A 20,540-nucleotide genomic window follows, 5' to 3' on the forward strand; every position below is an offset into this window, starting at 1 on the left:
GCTGTCTGAAGTTTTATCACCAACACAGCAGTAATAAGTGCTGGCCAGAAAGACTTCTGCTCTTCGGCAACTCCTGCAGTTTAAGCCTGTAAAGTTAGGGGTCATTTAGAGGTCAGTGCCAGTTGGGGGCGGCCTTTCCAGCCTAAGCGGGGACACCCAGGGCAGGGATAAGGTAACTGCCAACCATAAACCCAGCCACCTTTCAACCCACTAGAAAGGCAGAGCCTCAGGTACACATGGTTGATATTAGAGCCTAAAAAACAGTTTTCAAATCAGGTGGTGGCTGAATCACAGGAATGTAAAGGAGAAGCAGTTTATTTCGTCTAGAAGCCTGGATCTAATTTTGTTGGAAATCCAAAAATAAGTGCCTACTTCATGTTACTTTAATGTTTAATAATGCCCATCAAATATTCATGTACAAACAGAGTAAGATGATAAGAAATCTCCTTTATTTCTCCAAATTTAATAAAAACAAAACAATTTTCTACCATTTGCGAGTTACCCTTGTTCCTGTACATTTAATGGCGTGCACTGCCCGTGCATTTGAGCTGATGCACAGGATTCATTGGCTGTGCATTCTGGCAGGGGTGGGGGGCGGGTGGGTGGACACAGAGGGAGGGCAGGATGCCTAGACTATAGCTAGCAGTTCCTTAAAAATATACCCACTTAGAACATTTCCCAGTATTTCCAGTTTCAAATCTTAAGTGCAGGGGGACTTAATGATTAATGAGTCTGCATGGGGCCACAGGCAGGAACTGAAAACCCATTCTTTGAAATTAGCCAGAAAAATTCTAGTGTGTGTCGGCAGCTCTGCGTTCCTAAGGAGCTGAAGTCCCTTCCCAGGAGGACAGCAGCCCACACTTGTTCAGGCCTCCGGTGAGCGGTGAGCGCTCTAGTGGGAATACAATTAGGCCGAAGAATAATAGCTGCAAGAAAACCAAAGGAGTCTTTTGCATATGGTGTTTGTTTGCAAAACAATGCACTTCTTTATTACTTAGGCAAGTATAGCTGGGTTGTCAAAAATGCTACACCCCCTCAGGCTGGGGGTGGGGTGACAGGCAACCGAGTGGAGAAAACAAAACGAGAGTTGGAACGGCCTGTTCATTCCCACCTGGCGCTGAAGTGGTACTGAGGACTGACCAGATCACAAAGTGTTCCAGAAGCATCTCTTAGATCAAAAATGGGACTTAAGTATCTACTCTTTCCTCACTGTTTTTACTGGGACCAAGGAGGCCTGACCCGCAGTTCTTCCCCCCCCCCCCCGCTCCCACCCCCCCCAAGCTCTCTTTATCAGCTCAGGTTCAGACCAACTGAGATGCTCAGGACAGCCCGGAGGGAAACCTCCCCTCTCCTCCTTGACGTTTCTAACGGAGGACACACGTGGCAGAGGTGTTTCACCTCTTCTTTACGTGCTACAAACCTGGTTTTGTTTCTTCCCGTAGGACAACTCTTTAGGTAAGACGAATTGCTGTTTTTTCCCTTTTTAATTTCACCCTTTTGCTCTTTTATTATTTACATCTGGAGGTGGTTCCCTTATTTATGTCTTTCTCTCCAGTTCCCCCCAACACTCCCTTCCTCACAGAGCTGCAAGGCATCATGGTTCTTAGTTCTCAGCAGGAGAACTCCACACTGTCTTCAAACAAATAATTACGGGGAAGGTTAGAGGTTCACTCAAAGGTCATTTCTTTGGATACTCGTCAGAATGTTTACATTAGGAAAAACGGGGTCCGCTCAAAAGGTTGTTCAGTGGGGGACACACAACAATACAGAACATTAAAAAAAGCATTCTGTGTGCTAGCAGGTCTTTATAGGAGCGCTGAACTTGGAAATGCCACTCGGGTATTACATTTTCAACGAGTTACCATGGCATGGACTGGATGTTCACGAGCACTTATGGCCATGGCCTTTCTGTGCCCAGTTCTACTAAACAAATACAAATAGAAGCCTCAGAAAGTCTTCAACTAGTTTCTCTTACAAAGGGTCGGAGACATTCTGCTTTTATTCACTTAGGGTTCCATTTAGCTTCTCCGAATTTTTGTTCTTAAACAATGTTTTTTGATCCATAGCGCTATCTCTTGCCAGATTCAGAATTCTACCACATTCTTTCAAATCACACAGAATTTTAAAAACATATGGGCCCCAATTTTTCAGAAATCTCTTAACTTACGACTCCTGCCAATTGTCAACTCCCCTGATCTTGGGATGTCTTATAAACACCACAGATGTTGTTATAAAAACGAACAATTAATGAGTTGACTGTAAGAACAATTTAACACTAAAAGAATGAAATCACCCCACCATACTGATGATCCACAGGCCACTCTTGGAAAACACATCACTATACATAAAATGGAGCCATTTAGCTATGAACTAAATAAATAAATAAATAGATAAATAAATAAATAAAACTAGGAGTAATTTTTATTTCTTTAGTATTGCTAAGATAAAATTTCCCAAAGCAGTCTTTTCCCAAATTACATGGCATAAAATTTTTTCCACTTCCTCTGATCTATATTTTAAAATGACCTTATTCAATGCTCAAGCAGTAAACAGAATATCAAGTTTTGATTCTACTTAAAATTTGAAGAGTCTAAGTTGAAAATCAACTGATCTTCCATCTTTCAAGGTCCAAGGCTCCATTCATATGGAAAAAGACAACTCACTGGTTCAAAGACAAAAGACTTGTCTTAAAAAGGCTCAAAAGGTTTTTTGGATATTAAATGGGTCTTACAAAATAACATTTTGATGAGTTAAGTGTAAATGAATCAGACACATATGGATTAAGTTATCCTTGAATTTCACACGGGTTTAAAAAATAAGGGGAAAAGAGGGTCTTGGCAAAAACATTTTGGACTTTGCCAAACCCAAAACATTTGAAAAATTGCTGAAGACATCCAACTAACCAAAATGCAGCAAGCTGCACCCAACTTTAATGAAAACCCCCACAAGTTATTTCCAATTCAAAGACTGTTAAGTTTTTCATCTGTATCTGATATTAAAATTTTTTCTAAGTTTTAATGTCATCCCAGAATGATTCTGAAGTTGAGGATATAGAATATACTTCTTTATTGGTATAAACAATTTAACCTGAAATTACAAAGTCTTTTAGAAATTTAAATAGCTCTTAAAAACATTCTGAGATTTGTAAAACTTGTGTGTAAAATGTGCCATGTATGATAAATGCCATAAATAAAATGTGCTAGTAAGTAAGCCCAGTGCCTTATCCAGATTTCACTTAGCAAAAATTTTCATTAGCCTCATTGTGACTTTTTTTTTTAAGGGCTACAGATAATTCCATTAGTGACTCCTTAGGGAACGAGTACCCTAAAGTGCACTAGTTCCATTGATTTGTATTGAACACAAAGTTAGTATCCAGGCGCACACAAAGACTCTGGAGAGTATCTACTAAGACTATCTACTTTCTCACTAAATTTCACAAAAATAGAAAATGCATTAGTATGTGCGATTCTTAAAAATCATATACTGACTGTTAGCTTAAAAATAACTCAATTATAGAAATAAATTCAATGACTTTCCAAGAATCACGAGGCCTTTCCGAGTCATCTTAGAGATGAAAGAAGGATATGGTTAAAGAAGAAACCCAAGAGAGCAAAACACCATTGAAATCTCATCCCGCTGTCTTGCTAGAGAGAGCTCCTAGAGACCTCCCCACCCCCAAACCACACCTCTGCCTTCCCACCCCCCACAGAAAAGCCAAACTTTTCAGCTTTGCACATTTTTCTGCCACTGAAATCTGACCATCGTGTTTTTTTCTTTGAAAGGTTTTTCACTCCAAAGCATATTTCAGATTGATAGAAGGAGGCTTAGGTGTCATTCCCGCTTGTTGGTTGATTTCTTTTCTTTCTCCCCCATCCCCCTTCCTTCTTTTTAAATGACTGATAAATCCCTTCTTTCTGGTTCACTAACTTCGTGCCACACCTGGTCACCAACTTCTGTAGGCAGCATTCCTTTTGTTAGAAAGCGCAGGCCGCTGTGGAGTCACCTGGAAGGCCGCCAGCCCTGAACGCTCTGAGGAGGGACCAGGAATCCCTGGAAGCTTTTCCATGGGTTGGGCTGGTCCAGGAAAGGGGCTAAACTGTTGAAGGGGGATCAGATTAACTTGGAAGAGTGGTTAGAGGCAGCCGGGTGACTGGGGACCTATTAAGAAATGAAGAAGCTCTCTGCTTCCGCACTTTGCCCAGCCCTGGGACTCACCAGTGAGGGTGCTCACTCACCAAGCTTGCTACTGATTGGCGTTTGAAACAAGGAAGCCTCGACCTTGACAAATCAGTTAGCTGGTCTTTCTTCTTCTTCTTCTTCTTTTTTTTTTTTTTTTTTTTTTTAGTTCGCACACACAGAGCAAGTTTTTTCTCTGTGCTGTGGCTGTGGCTGAGTGGGGTTTTCTCAGGGAGATCTATTAAAAATGGTTCAATCGGTGACTTATGCAGGTTTAATGTCTTTGAACGTGTATTCAAGGCACATGAACGTTTGGGTCATGCATAAGTTTTTTCCTGATGGCTAGACAAGGGGTCTTTTCTCACAGACAGCTGTGAGCAAAGGAAGGTAAACGAATGAGATCCACGGGCTGCTCAAAAACACCTTCACAGTTCATAATTTCCCAAAGCTACAGATTAATTTATAATTTGAGAGACACTAGACTTATCTACAACTCTAAAAACACAGGCACTAATTACTCAGAAGTTTACAGCATGAACACGATACTAATCTGGAATCGCAAACATTCTGTAGCTTTATGAATATGCCCCGAGTAGGGGAATATTCATGCCGAACACATGAAAGGCTCCGGATGAAATTATAAGGAAGCTAATATTTTAATGCCCTTCTACTATATTTTTTCAATATTCTTTTATCTAGTTTTTTCCCCTCAAGTTACAAGGGCTGATGTAGGTTCTTTACTAAAATGCCCTCCTTTGAGTAACCCCTTCTCAATCACGGTCCCATATTCCAGACTTCTCTATAAAATGAAGTGATGGAGAGAATGGGCTCGTATTCTATGCCCTTTATTTGCTGTGTGACCTTGGGTGAGTCTGCTTAAGTTTTCACACCTTGGTTTGCTTCCTGTCTATGATAGGGCAGTGGTTGAGCCTCGACTGTTTTGAGAATCGAGGGACATACTGTACGTAAGGTTGCCTGGCACAGTGCCTGACACATAGTGAGAGCTCATTAAATATTAGCTTACACTCAAAATGCACCTATCCAATGTCCCCTCCTAAAGAGCTCTGTTCTCTCATAGGTAAGAATAAGACTATGTGAGTGACTATTAAGCAAATCCATGCTGAGTTGAAAAGAGGGTAGTATCGTGTTTTACCCTTACAAGTACCATGTGTCCATGTGGTAGGGGCCAGCAGTCATAGTTAATTTAAACGCGTAACGGAATGGGGGGATTTTAGACAATGGTGTAGATGCCTACTGCTGGGGTACTGGGTAGTGGGACAAGCTATTTTGGAATCACACTCTCTAAAATGGTTCTCTGCACCCCTGTAGGCCTAAGCATATTCCACAGACCAGTCTCATCAATACCACCTTGAGTCTGTTAGAACTGTAGAAATACAGCAGTCCTCACCCTGGCACTTCTGAGTCTGAATCAGGATTTTAAAAGATCTCCAGGTGGGACACCTGGGTGGCTCCTCAGGTGAGTGTTTGCCTTTGGTTCAGGGCATGATCTCAGTCCTGGGATCGAGCCCTGCATCGGGCTCCCTGTGGGGAACCAGCTTCTCCCTCTGCCCTTGTCTCTGCCTCTCTCTGTGTGTATCTCGTGAATAAATAAATCTTAAAAAAAAAAAAAAAAGGATCTCCAGGCGATTTATGCACATTGAGGTTTGAGAGGTCCTGTTCTAGATCACGTACCAAACAGATGATCCAGTACTCTTCCAAAAACAGGCACTTGCAAAGATCGTTTCAATAATGAAACTTAGCTATAAAAATGCAGGTATTGTTCTCTAAAGCTACCTCAGACCTAAAGAGTTGTCTGTTGCTCAAGGCAAGTGATTAAAAAATTTCTAGCTAGTTATTTATTTATTTATTTATTTATTTATTTATAAAACGATTTTATTTATTTATTCATTAGAGACACACACACAGAGAGGCAGAGACACAGGCAGAGGGAGAAGCAGGCTCCATGCAGGGAGCCAGATGTGGGACTCGATCCGGGGCCTCCAGCATCACGCCCTGGGCTGAAGGCAGTGCTAAACCACTGGGCCGCCAGGGCTGCCCAAAAAATTTCTAACAATTTAATTCATTTTACTTCCTCTGTACTTCCTGAAGGAAAAGTTTGGGCAATAACATGTTTTGGTGGAAATGTTCTCTTAGCCTCTCAGGGAAGGGTAGGAAGAAGATGGTAGACTTTTCTTTCCTCCCTTTTTTTATTTTTACATGTATTTCTGTAGTGTTTGAGTTTTCTTTTCCTTTCTTTTTTTTTAGAGAGACAGAGCGAGTGCATGTGTGGGGTTGGCAGGGGCAGGGGAGAGGGAGAGAGAGAGAATCTTATGCAGGTTCCACACTCAGCATGGAGCCCCACTCAGGACTCAATCTCACAACCCTAAGATCATGACCTGGGCCAAAATCAAGAGTTGGATGCTTAACCGACTAAACCACCCAGGTGCCCCTACTGCTTGAGTTATAGTAATAAGTATAATTACTTTTATAATTTAAAAAAGTTTAAAGGTGATCTGGAGAATTTGGCATCTTATCTGATTAAAGTTTATATGGCCAATAGTAGAGACTTTAATAAAAGTACTTGGGAAATTTTCTTTAAGATAGGAAATTATCCTTTATTTCCTTTAAAAACTGAGCAACAATAAACATTACCCCATAAGTATAATCAGACCTGATGGCATGTAACACAACGTTCCATCAGGTTATGATTTTGAAGGACTGTTATTCTTACGGAATGCCATCAGATTATTCAGATGTGGTTATTTATCAGGTACTATAAAAGTGATCCTTCAATGCTACTTGAAAGCAAGGGAGAGAAAAACACATATACTTCCTTAGCTATTCATATCTAGGATCTATCCTCTTAAAGATAAAATACTAAGTCAATAGACATAAGTTGCAGTATATTACCTCACCCTGTACATGATTTATGGCAGATGGAAATCAAGAAGAAACTGAGTTACTTTAGAAATATTACTAGTGACATTAAAATTCCAGATCTGTATAGCGACACACCTGATGGGGCTCCTGAAAACAACCTTTTGCAGACAGAGAATACCTACAACTTTATCCGATTCTATTAGCATAAAAAGCAGGATTCATCATTTTCGAATTACCAATTACCCATTGCCTGTTCATCTACCTAAACACTAATGCCTAACTGGGCTTTGAAAAGTCAACCAGTCACTTGATATCAGTTACATACATTTAAGCCAATTCTCATTATGTTCCTAGCCATTTGCTAATTCACTCTAAGAGGAGAAGATTCCAACAAATCTAGGATCTTTTTAGCCTTCACGATCACCTTTGATTGAAGTATTAATTCTTTATCCTACTTCTCAGTGGAAACTACCTAAGCATTAACTTGCCAAAAATGCACCAAGCTGTTTAGCAATTATGTATTAGATATGTTTGAGGAGATCAAGGTACACTCACATGCCCTCTGCTATGGATATCTCTCTGATTAGCTTGTCATCTGCTCGGAAGAAGATGTAGGCTGATTCTCCCATACAGTCTAGCAGGCCAGCTGTTAGCTGCCTGTCAAGCCCTCAAGTGGACAAGTAGTCCAGAAGCAAAAATGTCACTCCTTTGATCTGGCAAGGAGCAGCTGCTGATTTATAGAGTAGGACTTTGTTCTTCCGTTCTATTTTACTTTCTTTCCTAAGGCAGAACCACAAAATCCAGGAGAAAAAAAAAGTGCCGTTCCCAGCAACATCAACAAGCTCTGACAACTGCAACAGGGTTTTTCTTGGCCCTAACAAAGCTCTCAGGCATCTCTTTTGACGCTCACCTTTCCCCCCCTCCTTCCCCCCCACCGCCATTTTTTGCAATGTGGTAGTTATTGTTTAATTCAGCTTCTGTAAATGGAATGGACTGTGGCCAGCAAGCCTGGGGCATAAACACACCTGTATGAAAGAAGCCTTATTGTAGCAACCATCTACAAGCAAGCTCACATGAACCACACGTTCCTGAGTTCAGAAAGAACGCTCCATTTTTCCTGACAGCAAATTTTACCCTAAGTGAGTTTCTATTTTTGGTGCCACCAACCTGTGATGACCACATTTGAACTGTTTCCTCTCCAACAGCATTGCACTCTTTAACTCAAAGAGAAAAAGGGATTAGATTTTTTAAAATCTGTGAGCAAATATATCCATCAAAAATGTTTCTCCACTGTCAATAATATCAATCATTAAAAGCCAAATTAAACATCCAGAAAGCTTTTAGCAAATGCAATATCAAAGATTCCATAATGTTGATTTCATTACCACTGATTTATACTGACACAGACTTCCTGAGTTACATGTAAGGGGAGAAAAATCAACAACAAAATCTGCATAAGCCATAGGCATTATTATCTTGCTAAGAATTAAGCTGGTTTCATACACACGATCCTATTCTTAATGGATAAACCTGTCAGGTCAGAGATGCTCTGTCAACCAAGTGGAACATGAAACAATGTGGCTTTGAGATAAACTGTGAAAAGTCATCAGCCATGTGTACATATGTGCATGTATGTGTGTGCATGTACATGTATATATGCATGTGCACACACACACATACATGTGGTGATAAACTTTGCCAGAGATTAACACCTGGCTAGGTTTTCTGTGGTACTCCAGAAGAAAGCATGATAAAGATACATATATATATGTATACATGTATATGTATATCTCTCTCTCTCTATAGAGAGAGAGAGACAGAGAGATGGATATATATATATAAGAAAGAGTTATGAACTCTAGGATATTTTAGCTATATAAGTCACATAGGCCAAGGACAGAAATGTTGTGGGTGGTGGGAATGCTGAAAACAAAGGAGAAAAGAACAGCTGCCAAAACTCCTTGCTTCTACTTGGGTCACACCATCCTCTAGTGTCTACTCTCTTCTCCCCCTTTCTCACTTTCCAGGGGGAATAGAGATTTTTCTCAGCCTCATTTCTTGCTCTGTCCAGTGCTGCCCTTTGGTCAGTCAAAAGTTTCTAAGCACCCACCTCCTCAACGTTCAGAGAATTATACTGGTATGTGCTTTCTCTGGGTATATGTGTGTATCCCAGGGAGACACTGGATTCCGAAGGGGGGACAACAGCAGGTAGGAAGGGAAAGCAAGTTAGAAGAGCTGAAATTATTATGTAAGGTCTCTTTTCATCCTTTTCCCATCCTATAAAAATTGGGATGAATAATTTTTAAGGTCCACAGCAATCTATACATGTGTCATATAAAAATCTTCCAATGTTCTGTACTTAACAAAAACACCGGTTTAATGACAAAATACGACAAGGTTGTATGTAATAAGAAATTACATGTGAGACATAAATATATAATTATGTGACCTTCTCTGGAGATAGATTTAAAATTTGAAACTGTAGTTCATGCCTTTAAAGAGTTTTACTCTTCACACCCACAGAAACAAACTGAAAAGCACAGTTTGATAATGCATAATAATTGCAAATCAACACAGTTCGCACTCAGTAAATCAGTGTGAAAGGGCCAATTTTAAAAGTCAGATGGAGGTTAATCACTGAAATTTGTGAAGGAAGAAAGTTGAACCAGATTAAAAGAGCAAATAATATTGGAGAGGAAGGAAATAAGGAAATGGCACGCACAAGGTGCTAAGGCAGACTAGGGCCCCTTCTATGCAAGGGGATTGAATTCAGACTGGCTCCTGGTTTTGGAAAAGTTGACTACAGTTAATCCACAAACCGGTGGAAGTTCTTTCTCAGCCCCCCCGCCCCCAATTTTACTGAGATATAATTGACACATATCATTATGTAAGCTTCAGGTACAGTGTGTTGGTTTGTTAACCATATATAACTCAAAAGGATGACCTCTGTGGCATTTGCTAACATTTCCAGCATGTCACGGAGTAACCATTTCTATATTGAGGTAAGAACATTTAAGATAGACCCTCTCAGCAACATTCAAGTGCAGAATACAGCACTGCTGACTAGAGCTACCATGCTGTGCATCAGATCCCCAGAACTTCTTCATCTTCCAATTGGAAGTCTATACCTGGACCAATACCTGCCCGTTTCCCCCACACTAGTGAAAGCTTTTGAGTGACCAACTGAAATCCCTGAAATTACTGAATAGTGGAACAATAACACAAAATATGGTGCATTAGCTATGCTGATGCCATGGTAGAAACTGAGAAGGTCGAAAGGCCTAATCCAAGCAAGAGAGGGAGAGAAAGTGAACTCAGATTAAGGTGGTAGAGATGAAAAGGAAGTGGGACAGGTTGTGTGGAGGGCCACTGATGAATTCTGCAAAGAAGAAATACAAGTTTGAAAGATATCAAGAGCATAAGCCTGAGAATCTATCTTTGGTATGGTATGGTGTACAGTTGATGAAAACTGGGAATTTAGAAGGGATGCCTATTTGTTTGGGGAGGAGAGGAAACTCAACCTTCCAAATGTTACCTTTGAGTGGAGAGTGGGTCTCTCGGGCAGAGACGCCAAGCAGGCCACTCAACACAAAGTACGAACGAAGAGTGAAGGATTGGAAAGAAAACGACTTTACTTCAAAACCCTCTAATCTCTTCAGAACTCCAAAACTATATGAGTATTCCAGAGCTGTGTCAACAAGTATAATAAACTGCCTAGCTGCCTCTAAGAATTACTTCCTTTACAGAGATCCACCAGATTTTACAAAGTCCATCTAATAATGGCTGGCCAAGTCAATTGTCAGTAAAAACAACAACAACAAAACAAAACAAAACAAAACTCTGCACCGTGGCCGCCTCTCTTTTAGGTCTAGTTTGCTTTTTCCTTCAATTCTGAGATAATCCGTGTGACCAGATGGCCCATGGTAATAACAGATCATGGTCACCCTGCATACACAAGTTGTGTTCCATTCTACACTCAACAAGGGTAAGTTTAGCGAGAGAATTTATGAGAGAGTTTTAAAAACTGGATATGAGAAAACACATATTGCACACTGTGTGTTTTTAAGCAAGAGCATAAGACTATCAAAGGTAGGTTTCTTCTGGGTAGTGACAACTAATTTAGAAGAGAATTGATAGGACAAAGGGTTACATTTAAAAGGGACTCCATTAAGTGTGATGGCTTCCAAATTGTGTCCTCCTCTTAAACCATATTTTTCTTCTTAAATGGCCTTTTAAGGTGAAAAATACAGCACTTCACCCAAAATGGTGTGAAAACAAATGGTTCTCAAGTCTCTATTCTTCATCTCAGGCCAAACCACCCCAACACCAGCAATCTAAAGCCACTTGGTGTTTGGAGGGAAGGTGCTATGCATGTGAATGTGCCCATGGCTCTTTCATTTGTCTGTGGGGCTCCTTTTTCTAAAGCAGCAGGGGAAACTTCAGAAGACCAGCTTGTCATGCCAGAAGTGTTTGGACGGGGCCAGGCTCTTACCCTTCTTTCAATTCTCCTGCTGGTTTAAAAGAAAGGCTGAAGCAGAAGACACATGCGGAAGGTGGCAACATTCTTAGGGCCCTTTATCAATACCACTGCTTTCTTTAAATTGTAGCTTGGTCTCTTGTTTGAGAGGCTGAGATTTTAGCACTTTTAAAGGGAACCATAAGTGAGAAATCTCCTAGGTGTTAAGTTTTGGAGTGGCTTCAACCCAAAATATGAAAAAATGAGATTAAAACACAGAAAGTCAAGTAATATTAAGAAAGATCCAACAAACAAAATATCATCAATATGCGTATATGTTTCGGTCTTTCTGTTTAAACCAAATGCTATTTAACTAGTTTATATCAGCATCTAGTACAGGTGCCAAAGGAATCAAAAATCAAAAATCTAAAAAAAATGTAAAGTCATTTAAAATAAATGATCATTCTAAGAGCTATATATTCAACAATAATCTTTAAAAATTATGAAAACGTATCCCTTTGTGTCAAGAAGCAAAAAAAGAAATCTACTTAGGAACATATGACTTAATGTCCTCATATTTATGATGTTCAAACATCAAGGATCAAATTTAAATAAAATTTCTTAACTGCTTTTCTTAATAACAAATTAAACATCTTTTACTTTGACTTGACAGCCAGGTAGCATCCTCTATCTTCTCCAGAGATGTCATATGCAGTCTTTCCAATGTGACGGTATTATTACCCACAAAATTTTTAGCATCATCCCGTAATCATAAAAGACATAAAATATATCTTTATAAACCACAAGAGACTTAGCAAACCAGCAGTTATGCCACATCTGCTTTAGTCTTTAAATATTTTAGCTTTAGAAGGTTAGTTAGTGGATTCTCCCTCCTCGATTGGCGGAGAAATAAAGACATCAACCTTTGATTCTGACATTCCACACAAAGCTATAACCTCCCATAGACAAAGACACAAACACATTGTACTACAATTTGAAAGAATTTTAGAGCATATTTATGTTTCACATCTACCAGAATTTCCCCTAGAGTGGTTTAATTTAGCTATTAGAAATAAAAATATTGGAGTGCTCGGTGGCTCAGTCAGTTAAGTGTCTGCCTTCAGCTCAAGTCATGATCCCAGAGTCCTGGGATCGAGTCCCACGTAGGGGCTCCCTGCTCAGTGGGGAGCCTACTTCTCCCTCTCCCTCTGACCCTTCCCCTGTTCATGCTCTTTCTCTCTCTGTCAAATAAATAAATGAAACCTTAGAAAACAAAGAAATAAAAATGATGGCATTTGAATTATCTTCATTTTCACGATGAAGACAAAGTAACATCATTGTCTATCCAAAAATAATTAAATTTAGAAACTGGTTTAAGTGCCACAGATTCTTACCTTGGAGTCAGGTAAAGTACAAATAAACAAAAAGGCAATTAATAAGGATGAAGTGGGGCGCCTGGCTGGCTCAGTCGGAAGAGCACGGGACTCTTGATCTTAGAGCAGTGAATTTGAGTCCTCGGTGAATGTAGAGATTACTTAAGTAAATAAACTTTACGAAATAAGTATAAAGTTAATACATCAACTAACTAAGAGCACACAATCCTTTCTGCTGGGGCTGGGCTCCCATGGCCAGCTGGTCAACACACCCTCCAAAATTCTCTTCAGAGAACACCTCTTTGAGGTAACCTCCCTGATCCCACAATCTGAGTAGGAAGCACTTTCTCAGTCAGTAGCATCTATCTAATATGCCCATTACAGCATTTATTCAGTACTGTGATCACAACTTACTTGTAATAACTTAACTATCTACTTCCCACCAGATAGTCGTAGAGAGCAGGGACCACGTCGCAGGTCTATATTATTGAGTCTGTGCCAAGAATATAGTACATCCTCGATAAAATGTTTGGTGAACAAATAACTGAGTGTATGAAAATACGGTTCCTCTACCTTGGAAACAAGGTAGAATTGACAATGTAAGAGCTTGTTGGGATTTTCTTGTCCTCGTTTTGCAAGTGGCATAGCTGAATCCCTGAGGAGGTAGGATGGTCACTCTGGCTTCCCGGCTCTGGTCTGGTGATCTTTGCATTCAGAAACAACTTAAGATACAGACTAGAGGCATTAGTTTAAAGGTGTGAGTCCATCTGGGTATTAGAGACACCAGTCACATCTTCCATGAAGGTTAAAGGAAGACACGGACTTGACATGGCAGAAAGTGAGCATCAGACTTTTCTAGGCTGGAGAACAGATGATCTAGTTAGATTGGAGCATGATAAGCCTGACTGACTTGAGAAGAGGGTTTATGCTGAAAGTAATGGGAACTGAGGTCAATGAACTTTTATGGGGTGTGTGTGTGTTTGTGTGTGTTGAGACAGGAATGGTGAGCAGGAAATGAAGGACAAAGATTCATGAAATCAGAAAGTAAAGCAGAAGAGAAAACTTTCTTAACATATATTCTTCTTCATTATATTTTTCTTCTTTTTTTTTTTTAAGATTTTATTTACTTATTCATGAGAAACACACACACACACACACACAGAGAGAGAGAGAGAGAGAGAGAGGCAGAGACACAGGCAGAGGGAGAAGCAGGCTCCATGCAGGGAACCCGACATAGGACTCCATCCCAGGACTCCAGGATCACACTCTGAGCCGAAGGCAGATGCCCAACTGCTGGGCCACCCAGGCGCCCCTCGTTATATTTTTCTATGGAAGTTTTTCCCCAACTTGTGCTCTGAGGGATCCTCGGGTCAGTAAGTGATTTCTCCAAAACAGGGGTGGTGGGGCAAATTAACGTAGGGAACAATACCAACCAGAACAAATTACATGCTTAGTGTTACTGCTCTGGTCCTGCCACAGCTTTTCAGAGGCTGAAATATATTATAAATCTCTAAGAAGGAATAACGGTACAAATCAACTTCTAACTTCAGTGATTAAGATTTTAGGGGGATTTGAAAAATGAAGCAAGATTCTGGTTTTTAACCAAAATTGTATTTTTAAACAATTCATCAGCAATTTATCAATCTATTGACTAGCATTTGTCAATTATTCTATTAAAGGATTTCCATGGTCATATTTTCCCAAGTCAGACTCTGGAGTTGGAAAACCATTTACTGGGTTTTTCTTTTACAACCTAACTGCTCACAATCCCACCTCTAAAATGACAAAACCTGACTATTCCGTGGAACTTTGACCCCCAAAATGTTGAAAATGGGGTTTAAAAAAGAGGCTGGAACATGTTCTTTAGAACTTTTCTATCTCAAAGACCATTTAAGCATTAGATGATGATTTTAGGCTGGGATGTTCTCTAACCTTTCCCATTTTCCTGTTTGCCTCATGTTTTCCAATAAAAACAACAACTATTATATAGTATTTGGCTACATGTGCCTAAAATTTCTGCTCCAGAATGATTCCTAGAAACTGAAGACTAATCTCAAGTGTAAGATCATTCTCTTTTCGGCAATACCGCCTGTATCTTTCATTAATCCGAAGTGTGACGGGGCTGTGGCCCTTGGATGTTAGCATGTCAACTGCAAGTGTTGGAGATTTACGCCTAGGGAGGGTGGGAGATGGGGAGGACAGAGACAGAGACAAGGTGGTGGGGGTGGGATGCGAAGGGGAAGGAAAGAGAAGGAGAAGGAGACAGGAAGAGGGGAAGGGCTGCTTTGGATAAAATACATCGACAGACATCAAATGCCCCCCCACCCTGCCCACCCCCACCAAGTCTCCATTCTTGTTTACAGAGTGTACAAGTATAAAATCAGCTTTTCCTTAGAACTGTGTTAAACACCACCTGCCTGCCCTCTGAACCTTGCTGTCCTGGGATGAGGTCAGCCCGGCAAAGGGCTCTGGTTCCATAAGCAATCCTGTCATTCAGGCTAACAGCAGTGATTCACTCACAGGAGGCAAAAATGACTCAATTGTTGGGCTTTATTGACTCCAGGGAGCACAGCTACTCTATCATTACCATGGAGTGCAAACACCCCGAGCTCTGTTTTGGTCCACTTAAAATTACTATTTGCTGTGAAGGATTGGCAAAGCAATTCTTAAAATGATGGGGGTGAAAGTCAGGCAAGTGCCATTATGGGCTTTCCCTTCCGTTTCAGCAGAAGGAAGCAGTGAGGACTTGTTCGGAGCCTGACCCACTTATTTAACCTTTTGTTCACTTTGCTGTATTAACATATATTAACTGGCTCTATAAGCCCTAGGGGGGATAACAGCGTCATGACCAAATTGTGCTCCCATTTCCATGGGTAACCTCTCCTTGGGTGGAAATTAAACCCCAATATAAATACATTTTGGGTCCATCCAGAACTGAGGAGGAATGCCAAAAAACCGACGCTTGAACAACAGTCCTACAAAGACCACAGCGACCATGGAGTGGTCAGGAAAATCATACACTAGAGGAACTATTTGAAAAACCAAATAAATTTAATTAAATAAGTTACAAAATTATTTTCCCCGTCTCTTATCTACTCCCCTTGGTTAATATCCATGACATACTGATGTTGCATAATTGCGCTTATGGCATGCTGCAGCTCAGAGCCATAATGAGCTGCCTTTGCACAAAGGCAGCAAAAGTGGTTTCCCTACAGAGTTATCTTCTCAATTATTTATACTTGCAACACTTTCACATAATGGCAGTTTTAAAATCAAACAAACAAAGCAAACTGTACAATAAAGGGAGGAGACAAGAAGGTGCAGGGACCTTTTCCTTTCTTTTTTTGAACACCAGAAGGGACAGACAAGCCACATAAAGTCAACTGAATTTGGTTCCTCAAAGTCTCAGGGGCCTCGCGACCAGACAACATCAAAGCAGAGGGATTGCCACCTTGGTGAGGGATTAAACGAGCTCTGCTTACCTGCCTTGCTTTTAATCTGTCATATCCAAATATATAAAGGAATGCAAACTTTATTTTTTTCCCTGTTACAACTTTGTCTTTGAAAATTCCTAACAAGGAGACTTGACCCCCCTCCCCACTCCTGGGGGGAAAGAAAGTGCTAAAGTGTCAAAAACGATGTCAATGTAAACAGAAAATGGCCCCCAGCCTGTGGAGGGGCCTTGCCAGTTTTTATGATGTTTGTTTCCACTGTCCACACCTCAAAAACCCAGACACAGGAGGGAAAAAGCTACTCTGTGGTTACGTTACATAGGGATAGGCAAACTAAGACAAATGGTATATTTTAATATGAAGGTGACGTTTATTGTTATTTCCAATGTTTAATTTTGGAATCTCTTTGAAATGAACTGTCCGCATCAAGCTCTGACTTATTTTGTTCCTCGCACCTAGCTCAACAGCTTGGTCAGAGTAGATGCTCGATAAAAATGTTAGCAAGGTTATTTCTTCAAGGTAACCCATTGATGTGATTGAGGAGCTTATATTTTAAGAAATTAAAAGTGAACTTTTGACCAGACATATACTTTGGATCTGCATAAATCCTATATTTTGTTTAAGACTCTCCCTTAAACAAGTATAGGTTCCAGCCTTCAGGAGGTGGTTACCATCTGGAAGAATTATTCGTCGTCAAATAATGGCCACTCACATATCTGTGACTGAGGATATTCATTAACAATACCGATGAAACCCAGCTTTAACAGCACCAATTAGCCATTTCCAAATAACAAAATGTTAAAGCAACTATTTCCTTACATTCCTGCAGGGAGAGATTATAAAGACAGAGCAAAACTATAATAATCTTAAAAACCTCAGAACTTGTCTCTTGCAATATGCTTACACTTACATACACGGAAGGTACGCACAGACACATTTTTCATAAGTGCACCTTGTGACTTTAAATCTCTCTTGACTTGATACTCAGCTTAAAAAAAAAAAACAAAAAAAACAAAACAAAAAAAACAGAGAATCCCTGGGTGGCTCAGCAGTTTAGCGCCACAGTCAGCCCAGGGCGTGATCCTGGAGACCCAGGATCGAGTCCCACATCAGACTCCCTGCATGGAGCCTGCTTCTCCCTCTGCCTGTGTCCTTGCCTCTCTCTGTCTCTGTCTCTCATGAATAAATAAATAAGATCTTAAAGAAAAAAAAAAAAAACCTTAAGGGGATTTTTTTTTTATTATTATTTGCAAGCACACGGAAAGGGTTGGAAGGGGAAAAAAAAATACACTATAACCCACCCGAGGACAGGCTGTGGGCAGGGTCATCAGAGGGAAGCAGCTGGGACTGAGTTGGGATCCACCACACTGTTTTGCCTCACCCAGGAATCAAATGAACTGGACATTGCATTGTGGCCACTGGCTGCTTCTTAATGCTCTTCTTAGCGAAGGAGACCTAGGGTTGAGGTATTAATTAATACCTACTGTATTTTGTTGGCTATCTCCTTTCATCCAGGTACTCTCACCTCCAAGGTCAAAGCACTTGGTGGGAGCGGAGGGGTTGTGACCCAGTTCTACTTATCAATCGAAAACTGTACCCTACTAAAAAAATTAAAATAAAAAAATAAAACCACACCCCATTACTTGGCCTCCCGGCAGCACCAGCCACCTTGGATACTGAGATGACCTTTCCACGTGTGTACATGTGTGATAAAAGATAAAGGGTGATATCAGGAGAATGCAGATGATGGTAAGAAAATTCTTGGGCCAGATTAAAAAGGCATCCTTGCTGTAGGCAAATATAAACCTGAGTGAACTCCGAGGTACTGCAAAAATATCCTATGATATGCATAATGTGTTTTTCAAAGATACCAATGCAATGACTAACATGCAATTAATCTTTATAGGAGAGATTCGTTAAGTGTTGAGGTCTAGCAAAGAGCTGGGTAGCTTTTGTACTGTGGAATATGGGCAAGTTCCGAAGGGAAAACTCAAGATTCTGTGAATGGGCTTCAGTTCATTTGAAAAGCACTCTTCTGGCAGTCAAAACCGATTTAAATGTCAGTAGATTATGGGGGGAAGTGAGTTGGTTTGGAGAGTAAAACCAAAAGCTGGCTGGGGCTGACAGGGTGTGACTCTCATCCCTGTGAGGCTCCCACTGATGGGACCAGAAATTGCTATCAGTGGCTTGAGGGTAGTAATATTATAGGGCCCTCAATTCCCAAATGTGACAGATTCTAAGAAACCTTAACCTCTATTTTTTGCAGCTTTCCTCAACCACAGCAACAGATTCTCTCTTAGTAGAACAGCCAATTAACCAAGCATTTAAAAACCCGCAAATCTATATCAATGGCTTTGCAAGACAAAAAGAAAGATGTGTGAAGTAAACACTTAATCATTGTAAACTATCCGATCCAGGGTGTTCAAGAGCCAACTTAGTTGAAACTGGCTATGATTGAAAAAAATATTAATTTTAAGAAATCAGAAGAAATGACATTTTCCTCCAAACATCCCATAGATTTGCTTTTACGTTTTAGTTCACAGAGACCCGTCCTTCGGTTTACCCTTGACTAGTGGCAAATCTGATAAGGGTTGGCACAAATATGCTGAGCCTGGTTTACAATTTGTTTTGCAACTTCCCTTCCAGATAAACATAATCCAAGTACAACTTCTAAAAAAAAAAAAAAAAGTTGTGTTTACTTGTCCTGTGCTTACAGATTTTTTTTTCTTTTAAATATTCCCTCAGGATGCTGGCTTGCAACCTAGAAAAGGCTTGGATTTCAGCTTCAGTCTCCAAGGTATTCTACTGTTTAGCCGGCCGTGTGCTAGGAGGGAGGCTCTCTACCTTGCTGATTTAATTAACAGGATTCTTTTCATTATTATGGGGATTTAGTTTCTTCTTGCTCTTCAGTGTTTGAGAAACAGTGATTTATGTTTTATATTTTGAAGGAAAATTTATTGTTCTTTGACAGCTGAGGCTCAGTAAATTCCCAGCATCGAAGCGACCCCAGGGAGGTGTCACGGTTGCCCTGCCCTGCCCACCTAAATGCTGTCATAGCAAGGGCCCCCCTCCAGAAGTGAGAAGAGCCATCAGCTGTTCAGTGCCCATCCCACTCCTCCTCCCTCTGATAATTATACCAGCAGGGGTTGGCCCATTCCCATTTATGGGATTATTAGTATTAGTAGGTTGATCAGTAACTGTGAATCACTGATTCATTTAAGTGAAGCAAACAGTCCATGAATCTTTGGATTGGATTTAATCCCTTAACTAAATGCAATGCACCGAATTAAGTGGTAGACTGTTCTATACTTATTATGATGACCATGGCTAACCCCAAAATCACGGCGAATGTTCTAAATAGGAGTATGCCTATGGGGGCAATACAAACGCGTCTGAAGTTAGTGCTGCAGAAAATCTGGCATAGAGAGTTATCACAGCTCTATTGGATTCCTGCTCTTCTATGCTACACAGTCATCACATTCTGACGGAGAAAGAGTGAAACATGGAGTGAAAACTCTGAAGACTCGAAGCAAATTCATATTTTAGGTGAAAAACTTCAGGTGGCCATTAATTCCCCCTATAACCCAAATCTCCTTTTCTAAGAGGGCTTCACAATGCACTTTCATTCACATTACTATAGTGAACATTTGCTGAACTAGGCACAAGACAGTGCATACATGTATTCTCTAATTCTCATGAAAACCTTAGGAAGCAAGTAATATTATCAATATTTCCATTTTATGGCTGGGAAAACTGAGTGTTAGCAAAATCCAACAAGATGCCTAAGGTCACAATGTTAGTAAGTGGCAAAGGTGGTACTCAGATCCAGGTCTTTCTGACTTGATGTGTTCTGCACAGATATGTTACGCTGCCTTTCCAGCCCTTCTGTTGTTTAAGTCACCCAGTCTGTGATATTTTGTTAGGGTAGTCCTTGCAAATTCATGCAGGAGGTGACATGGAAACAGGGGCTGGAAGAAAAGCAGAAACCAAACTTCTGAGTTGGAAAGACGGTCAGTTCCTCTCCATAATCACTGGAAACACCCTACCTTCGGCAGCATTGGCTCCTGTCAACCTTGCATACACACTATGACTAGCCCTTAGTTTCCATTAAAAAGCAAGTGAAAGTTGTAGAATGCCAAATGGAATGGCTAAGGCAACGGTTGTGAGAAGAAAGCCATTTTACATGTGAGGAAGGCAGTGCTA

The 20,540-nt window shown here is 40.5% G+C and overlaps 1 protein-coding gene across 16 annotated transcripts in view; it reads right to left on the minus strand.

The window, feature by feature from the left end:
* The window catches only part of MEIS2 (Meis homeobox 2), a 205,465-nt gene that overhangs the window by 6,250 nt on the left and 178,675 nt on the right, over window positions 1-20,540 (minus strand). The window lies entirely within an intron of this gene.

The sequence above is a fragment of the Canis lupus genome, chromosome 32 (assembly GCF_048164855.1).
Source record: "Canis lupus baileyi chromosome 32, mCanLup2.hap1, whole genome shotgun sequence".
NCBI lineage: Eukaryota > Metazoa > Chordata > Mammalia > Carnivora > Canidae > Canis > Canis lupus.